The sequence below is a fragment of the Apis dorsata genome, unplaced genomic scaffold (assembly GCF_000469605.1).
Source record: "Apis dorsata unplaced genomic scaffold, Apis dorsata 1.3 scaffold_113, whole genome shotgun sequence".
In the NCBI taxonomy this organism is placed as follows: Eukaryota; Metazoa; Arthropoda; class Insecta; order Hymenoptera; family Apidae; genus Apis; species Apis dorsata.
In genome coordinates, this window is record NW_006263408.1 from 1,468,693 (window position 1) to 1,477,544 (window position 8,852).

At 28.9% G+C, this 8,852-nt stretch overlaps 1 long non-coding RNA gene across 1 annotated transcript in view; it reads left to right on the forward strand.

Moving 5' to 3' along the window:
- Positions 1-8,852, forward strand: part of LOC116185173 — a 73,918-nt gene that overhangs the window by 63,901 nt on the left and 1,165 nt on the right. The window lies entirely within an intron of this gene.

Consider the following 8,852-nt stretch of genomic DNA (forward strand, 5'->3'; position numbering starts at 1 on the left):
TTCTCTCTCCCTGAAACTGCGCGTTACCTTGTTGCCTGGTAGGAAGAAAAGCTATTCTGGTGCAAATTGAACGGTGCCGTGGAGTATATAATTTGCACGTAACAAATTTGTTACCATACCTTTCCCGTGACTTTAATTAACCAATTGTGCTCTCATATTAAAATCATTTAACTTTTTTTTATTGACTTTTAAAGTATAATTTTTATGTATTTTATAGCGTGTAAATTATTTTCATAATTGTGCATTATAAGATTGTAATAATATATTATCAAGGAGATTATTCTGAATAATTGTTCTGACTTATAACTTAATCGATTTAGCTTAGCTTTTGAGATATTTGCCAAGAAAAATTCTTACTGTTACATAAAATTTTATATACATGTTCATGACAGAGAGAGAAAGAGAGAGAGAGAGAGAGATCGTGGAAAATAAAAGATGATTGAAATTATAATAATTAAAGTTGTAATAGATAAGTATAATGCTGATATTGTTATCGTTTAAGATTCATAATATATTTAATCTTAGTATGAATTGGTCTTGAGATATTTATTTGAAAAAGCTTTTTAGCCAATTCATCTATTATATTTTATCTGACAGTCGCTGTGATATATTTATATAGTTGATAAATAGCAATTACATGTGATATGCACGCTGTCAACAATTTTTTTGATAAATATCTTGAAATCATCGATTAAATTATAAGAAAACATTAAAAATACCAGGTACTGTTTCCTCTATAATTATAATTTTTTATACAAGTATTTTTTTAAATGTATTTCTTTTTTATTTCTATTTTCATTATTCATCAAATATTACTGTTTATCCACATAATTATTGTATTCAAATATATTGAGATTATACGTTGGTTGAAATAATTGTTACCAATGTATGTATAATCTATGATTACATATAACTTATGTACAGGATCTAACCTCGTTGTTTTCCAAGAGACCACTTCAAAATCATAGGATAATGAATGATTAACGGAATCTAGAAACTCTATTTACATTTCTCTACAACTATTTACTTTTAGTATTGTTCATCCAACTATATTCGCCGGTAGAAATTATCCCAGTTCCTTCGAGTTGAGAGAGCTTTGTGAGCAATGAAAGTGTGTATAGAAGGCGCTGTAAGCAACGACGGTATCTTCCATTCTACTTCACTGCTACTTACGACGGATATTTTCTTACACGGCACAAAGGAGACTGGGTTATTCGTAGTGATAATTATTACCCTCTTTGCCACATATGCTCCACGTACGCCCAATGTGATACAAACGGACAAAAGGAGTGGTGTGAAAAGAAAGAAAAGAAAGGAGACAGCGTGAAAGGAAAGCAAATGAACGAGGGTTGCGGATAGCGGAAAGTGGGGGAAGGAGGGGGGGACAGATAGAGGGACATGTACTACCATCTAGTGTAGTCGCACGCGCCCCAGTATCGAACGAAAATGTCTGTGCAAGGAGCGAGAAAGAAGGATGGCAAGGAAAAGTGCAGAAGGAGAATATACGTGTAGTTGCGACATAGGTGTGAGAAAGACGAGAACATTTGGGCGAGTCTGTGCTGCCGGCGAAACTGGCATGATTCCAATGAACGGAGGGAGAAGGGAGAGGGATACACAGGTACATGTCGCGACACAAAACGAGTCCAGTCATTCTCGAAATAGGCAGTTGGAATGTCAGTTCTCGGTAGAGTGTGAGAAAAAGACAGATGGATAGAAAGAAATGGGTAAAACCATTGGGCTGGGAGAGAGGGGAGAAGTTCTACCTATCCGCACCATTCTCCTCTCTTCTGCTTCTGGATCGTTCGTAATGTTCTTGTTCCTTTCTTGATTCTTCGTTCTTTATAACACGACGTATAGAGAAGAAAAAGAAAAGGCCACCCATGTCTAAACCACGAGCTTGGAAGACTGTGGGCAGTCAGTCGGCACAAAGGAGAGAAGAACGACAAGCACGACAAACAGGCCACCGAGAAAGATACCAATGGCATTTAATAGCTTACCTCAGAACGTTTTAGATAATGACACTGGCTGGACTTCGAAGTCGAAGTGGTGCCTTCTTTCGTTTGATTCCGACTGTAGAATAGAATAGGGAAAGGAGATGCGTTCTCTCTCTCTCTCTCTCTCTCTCTTGAATTGAAAGAAAAAAAAGGAAAGAAAAATGATTGGGAGATAATCGAAAAGAGAAACAACAAAATCATTGACTTACTGGTGAGAATATGGACGAAATAAAAAAACAAAATAAAAAGTAATTGATAATGCTCATATTTTTCCTCTTTTTTTATATTTCTATAAATATAAATAACATAAACCAATGAAATTGATTACACATGAGAATTGTAATTGGTTCGAATATCAAATGTATTTTGAATATTTCCTTAGGATATTTTCATACATATGTATGAAAAATACATTGTTTTTTTTTTTTTATTTTCAAGAACATTTATTTTATATTTTTTTTTGTCAATATATAATATCGAGATAAAAATTAGGACTGTTCTTTCGAAAAGGATCTCTGGTTGATAATATTGAAATTTAAAAGATGAAGGAGATGAATTCTAAATATCTTTGAATATTTATTAATCTTTTAAACATTAACAAATCTGTTTATTTATAGATATTACTAAACAAAAACATTCTCGTTATGATAGCCACATATTTATTTATTTATCATGTGCTTAATATACAAGTATGTGAAAAATATAGGAATATTCATTAAATAGAGGTTCTTGAGCTGATTTCAAGTAATATTTTCCTTTGCAAAGACTTTTGTTATGGCTTTGTTAACGAGTTATTAACAAAAATGAAACTTTTTTTGACATATATTGCTTGGATTTGTTTGTGCTCATCGCCAGCACATAGCCAACACTACTGTTATGGCTAGACTAGACTATTGTGCTCCGTGATTGACCAATGTTTTTTGTTAATAATTAGTTAATAAAGTTTTTACAAAAAAAATATATTGCTTGAAATTATCTCAGGAATCTCTAATTAAGTTTGATATATTCTGTATGATATAGATAGATATTAACTGATGATGATATTAATTCACTCATTTACATTTAAATACATAACATAAAAAATAGTAAATAGAAATAATAAATACATATGGATAAAATTCAATAGTATAGTACCAAAGAATTTTTATTAATGTAAAAAGAAAATTAATTAATTTTCTATTTCTCTTATTCTCTTAAATTTCAGATTTAGGACCATTGGCATTTTTCTCAGAAAAAAATAGGCAAAATTAGATATTATTATAACAAACTGACGATTCCATTTACAATCTCTTGTATATCAAACGCAGAAATAAAAAAAAAAAAGGAAGAAAAAAAGAGAATAAAATAGCGATTTCTGGTGTCATCGTTGTTTCGTTTCCGCTAGTTTTTCTACACGCGTTTGTGAACTGACCAACCAAGCTAGAAAACTCGGTGAAGTGGGAACATGGTGTTTAAATAAAACGAGAAAAAAAAACATCGGGAGAAATGTTTTTCGCATTCGTTTAAATTGAAGCGCGATGGAGCCTAGCTGAATAGTGGAAAGCGCTAAAAACGTTTAAATTCACGGTAGTGGTTGGCAAACTTGTATCTCGCGTTCTTCTTCTTTTCCTGAATTAAAGTCTTTTTCAACGTACTCTATTTTTTGTTTCATACAAATTTTTCATGCCAACTGCTAATTTCCTTCTTTTATTCTTATATATATATATATATACAACAGTTATATTGACATTACAAAGAAAACAAGTAACGACATCTGACTGTGAAATATAGATACACATAAATCCTTCAAATTTCTTATAAGATTCGAATGACACATGACAAAATTATAATTGAATAATAATAATGAATTATATAAATAATTGAAATTCGAATGATAAATTTCTTATAAATGAAACATAACTTTTATTTATAAATTATAAAAATTATCTATAATTCTAATTAATTATAGATACTTATATTTGATTTTTTTCTTGTTTTGATTATTTTATTTTACTTCGGTAGAGATAAGTTAAATTTACGATATTTTCATATTCATTTATAACTTTTAATTTTATTCACTTAAAACTTTTTCTCTCTCTCGTGTTAAACTTATAATAGAATTTGAAAAATATTATTGCAATCACGGATAACCTCAAATATCGTGGACACGCATAACTCCAGCTCACCCACGATATTAAGTAACTCGCTTTTAAGCGAGAAAAACTTGGTGGTACAGTGGTGATTTGCACTTTATCGACAACCGACAGAGAACACTACGTAATTTGCGGTTCGCCAATGTACGATAAAAAAAACTCATACCGCGTAATTCGCAATTTGTCATGAACTGAAAAACGTATTACAGTACGTGATCAGAGATTTCATTAGGAGTGAATAAACGATTTACAAAATCACATAGTATCATAGTTGGCCTTGATTTGCTTAAATATTATATATATGTATATATATATACAACTTTTTGTTCAATTTCGATTGCAATATTCAAAATTGCAATGCAAAATTTTTTATAATCAAATTATTTTTAAGTACTTGCATTTGATAAATATAATTATATTTAGTATATTATTTTTTATATGTATTATCAGTCACAGAAATTATTGTGTTATCAAAACTAACTAAGAAAATTTTATTTTTAATGAAACTTTATATAAGTGGAACATAATGAATTATATACATATATATGTATAAATATAACAAAAAATATAAATTTTTTTCTATATAATAATAATAATGCATAAAAATTAAACTGTTCACACTGTTATAGTATTACATATTATTTCTATTGATAGAAAAGAACTGACATGGAATTATTAGCATGGTAGATAAATATTGACATTGAAAAAAGTATAAATCGTATTTATATATATATATATATATATATATATATATATGTCACTAGTTCTTCGTGTCATTATGCGAATATATTATCCATTTATCGTGGCACACCACGCAAGCGAAATGCATGTAACACATAATCGACGCAGATTATAACGTGACCTGTTATAATCCAATCCGAGAATATGTTAATGGAGAGGAATCATCTTTCCCCATTAGCTTTAATCCATGTATATCCTTAACCATTAAGGAAATTGTGCAATAAAAAAAGAGGGAGGGAGAGGAAAATTTTTTCCCATGCTTTTCTAACAATTCCTTTGCATCGCATAGAATCGTTCGTGCTCTTCGTCACGTATTCTGTTCTTTGTTTCTCGTTTCGTTTTTGTGACTCTTCATTATTGTAGATAATCGCCACATAATTAGTCAAATAGTCCAATTTCATCTTCAATGTATGGATTCCATTTAGGTTTTTTTCATAAAAAAAATTACCTAGGAAATGTGTTCGATATAAATTTCTCGTTTCGATTCGTTTCGAGTTACATCTATATTACGTTACTTTTGAAAAATTGAAATACTGTTAATACATATATGTTTTAATATCTTCAATATAATATGAATTTCATGATATATAATCTTCATAAATGTATTAATAAAATCTTCGATGTTATTTTATTTTTATATATGCATAATAAAGTTTCGATACTTTTATTCGATTGGTTGATAGGTTTTAAAAATTAAATTACTGTTATTCGAAAAAATTTCATTTTCACTTTCACGTGTCGTTTATAAATTCTACTATTGATATTTTAATACGTACATAGTACATTTTTTTCTCTTCTTCGTTTTAATAATTATTAAGTTGCTACTTTTGGCAACAGACTTTCATCGTATAATTCGAGAGAGTTGCAAATTCCATTTCGATATTATCAATATGTGAAAGCATTCCATGCATTCAAAAGAGTGTGTTTCGCATACATAAACTTTGTAGATGTTCAAATAGATTTTTGTTGTGCCATACTTATAGCAAAAAACGATATTCTCGAGTGTACGTGTATCTATATTATGTATGAGTAACTTGAGTCATTAATTCCACTCGCGCGTACCAAATGATGCGATTATTGTTGGAGTTTTTTCCAATAATATTCCCCAAAGAAATTCTCCTTTAATATAACGCAACGTGAATTGAAGTTTTTATCGAGGAATGGTAATGTTTCTACGATATAATGCTTTATGAAATTTACAATTTATGAAATCGTATAAATCTGCAATTTTAAAATTGAAATATAATTATTTTAAATCAGAAGTATATTTTTATTCTCCATTATATACGTCTGATTGAATTAATTTATTGATTTTATCATGATTTTTTCGAATATACAGTTCCATTTAATTTGATTATTTTAGAGTTCGATCGGTAAGTAGAACAGTTTGAAATTGTTGCGACAATAGTAAGAGAGAGACTCAGTGAAGTGTACTACTGATGACTAATTCTTTTTTTTTTTTTTTCGTGTCGTTTCATACTTACGATATACGTGTATATTTTTCTTGTTTGAGTTTACGATTTCTCTCAATGATTTCTAGCCGTGGATTCGATCGGTAACAAGATTTAAGAGCGAAGTACCAAACACATAAAGCAAACTTTGAAATACGAGCGTTTATCTATCTTTTGACATATACCGGTGCCAACGGGATTTCTGACTCCAGATTAACTTCGAATCTGGCTTATGTATTTTCTGTTTTCCGCTGATCAATGTGTACAATGCTACATACGTACTACTTATGTCGAAAATTATTGAAAGCTAAACGCTTTACGCTTTGAAAATACGATTCGTCAGATGGCGACACTTGTTCTTGAATAAATAGGTACCCGCATGAATGAAACAAAATTCAAATTTCATAATGGTTAAAGTTCTTCAATTTTCATTATTCCTTGAAATTGCATAAAATATAAATTTCCGTATTAATTTTCGCCTTAGAATTAATATTCCATGATAATAAACTTTCCAACTAGCCTCTTTCTTAAACAGTATTTTAATTTTCAATTTAAAGCAGAATATTCTTAAGGTTTATTAAGGAAATAGTGTTGAAATCCGAGTATCTATGTTATATATATATATATATATATTTTTTTTTTCTTTTTAAGATATTATTTATTTCAGACAAATAAAAAATCAAACTTTGAAGATCGGTTCCAGTTAGAGGCCGAAACAAAGACAAATATTAATCGATTAAGGCTTGTTTATTGAGTTATAAGTAATTTGAGTTTGCGTTAGATGAAGCGAGATGAGAATATAGTGTAATGTAAGAGACAGAGCAGTCTCATTCTATTTCCATCTTGCTTCGCAAAATTCAATTGTTTATAAATAAGCTTTGTTATTAAATAAGTCTTAACATATTTCTATACCAACCTTTATATTTGTTTTGATCTCTAGAATCGATCTTCCAAAAAATATTCCCACGAAACATTTTGTATATACTTGATTATATTAAAATATATTTAAAAAAAAACGAATGAGTATTTTCAATCTTTTTAAAAAAACGTAAGAATATCATATGAAAATTTTAAAACTGGAAGCATGGTATTTAAAAATTTTATTAGTAAAAGATACAAAAAAAAAAAATAGTTATTTCTATGGTATTAATTTAAAAAAAATTGCAATTTTTTAATTATATTCAACAATGATAAGTGGTACACATATTTAACTATTATTTGAAGAGATTGGATAGACTTTAGATCTTAATTAATTAGTCATAGACTTAGTCATATTTTTTTATGGGTAATAAGATAGTACATTTATTCGTATAGTAGTTAAAAATATACAACATTGATGATTCAATTCGATTAATCATCTAATAATATTTCCAATCTATAAATTTCTTCGTCAATGTTTATAATTTTTTCTGATATTAATCAATAATATTATTCCACTTATCAAAGCCATATCAAGTATAACTGTTTCGTATTTCATTTCGAAAAAATAAAAAATATTTTCATCATGAATAAATAACGTTTGTAGTTTAGAATGCGTAGAATGGTAACGCGTGCGAGAACGTTTAGCCACAAGCATAAGTGTTTGCTCATTGAACCACATTGCTAAGCTACGATTGAGTACCTCTTTAATGAGCTTACACTCGTGAGCATCATATATATGTACAATGGATCATTGTAATTACTGTTATACCCACAGTATAACAGAATCTTACCCACAAGTAGCGTTTCGTTTATATAATTACTTCGATTCATGTTTTATAATGGTTTAAATTTCTTTCTTTCTTTTTTTCTTTCTTTTTTCTTTTGTCCCCTTGTCGTTTAATTTTATTCTCTAACCTTTTCATTGATTAACCTTTTTATCCTATAACGAGTTTTTCTTTCTTCTTCTACTTTATATCGTTTTTTACGAATTTTTTTTATCGCATTGATGAGATAAGACTCGAAAATATATGCGTATTCACAAGATTTACGTCATTTTTCGTATATTAATAATATAAAAATTATTAATAAAATAATAAAATAATAAAATAAAAATAAAATTATAACTTTTTAATAAAACATTTATCATATGAAATAATTTCACTCTCAATGAAGTTTAAATGAAAAAAAACTCTGTAAAAACTTTAACTTTTTAGTCGTGATTAGTTATATAATAATAAAGATTGAACATATTTAAAAAAATCTCAAAATGTACGACAATGTTGATTAAGATAGGACAAAAGTTGGAAGGCTATTTTAAGCGTGCATCTCATTTTTTTTTTTTTTCCGCATTTCGGTTTATTAATTGCTGGTCTTACACGACATTACCATCTGACGTGCTGAATAATTTGAGGAGGGAACAGAACGATTTTTTCGTACGGTGGATCGTGACGAAGCTAATGAAAATAGCATCCTACAGAGACAATAGCGCGTGACGATCTTTTAAGGTCAATGTACGGAAGAATTTTAAAAAATCGTTTAAACATCGATAGAGCCGCTCTTCCTCCTATTGTCTTTTTTTTTTCACACTTTGCTTTTTTTTTTTTTTTTTTTTT